Source organism: Sinocyclocheilus grahami, unplaced genomic scaffold, assembly GCF_001515645.1.
Source record: "Sinocyclocheilus grahami isolate Dianchi unplaced genomic scaffold, SAMN03320097.WGS_v1.1 scaffold210.1, whole genome shotgun sequence".
NCBI classification, from domain to species: domain Eukaryota; kingdom Metazoa; phylum Chordata; class Actinopteri; order Cypriniformes; family Cyprinidae; genus Sinocyclocheilus; species Sinocyclocheilus grahami.
Window position 1 is genome coordinate 466,073 of NW_015505389.1, and position 621 is coordinate 466,693.

The 621-nt window shown below is 36.2% G+C and overlaps 1 long non-coding RNA gene across 1 annotated transcript in view; it reads left to right on the forward strand.

Annotated features, from left to right (window-relative positions):
- Window positions 1–621, forward strand: part of LOC107595910 (uncharacterized) — a 3,939-nt gene that overhangs the window by 1,773 nt on the left and 1,545 nt on the right. The window contains exon 2 of the long non-coding RNA XR_001610315.1: window positions 117–119. This is a non-coding gene — a long non-coding RNA (uncharacterized lncRNA). The remainder of the gene's footprint in view (window positions 1–116; window positions 120–621) is intronic.

Here is a 621-nt window from a genome sequence, read left to right on the forward strand (position 1 = left end):
CCCCCTAGAAAATCTTTGGAGGGAGTTGAAAATCCGTGTTGCCCAGCGACAGCCCCAAAACATTACTGCTCTAGAGGAGATCTGCATGGAGGACTGGGCCAAAATACCAGCAACAGTGTGTGAAAACCTTGTGAAGACTTACAGAAAACGTTTGACCTCTGTCATTGCCAACAAAGGGTATATAACAAAGTATTGAGATGAAATTTTGTTATTGACCAAATACTTATTTTCCACCATAATTTGCAAATAAATAATTTAAAAATCCTACAATGTGATTTTCTGGATTTTTTTTCTCATTTTGTCTCTCATAGTTGAGGTATACCTATGATGAAAATTACAGGCCTCTCTCATCTTTTTAAGTGGGAGAACTTGCACAATTGGTGGCTGACTAAATACTTTTTTTCCCCACTGTATATATATATATAAAAAAAAATTTTTTCAAATAAAGCCAAGGTAACACTCATTTTACATACAGCAGGCAATGAAAATTACATAAATATATGACAGTGGGCAAATGCACAAAGTGTAGCATAATTTGAAATCACGAGTTTAAAGTAAGTCGATCGCGCGTCTCCAGTGAAGCTGAACTCTCCTACTGTCAGCATTCAATTCATATGGACC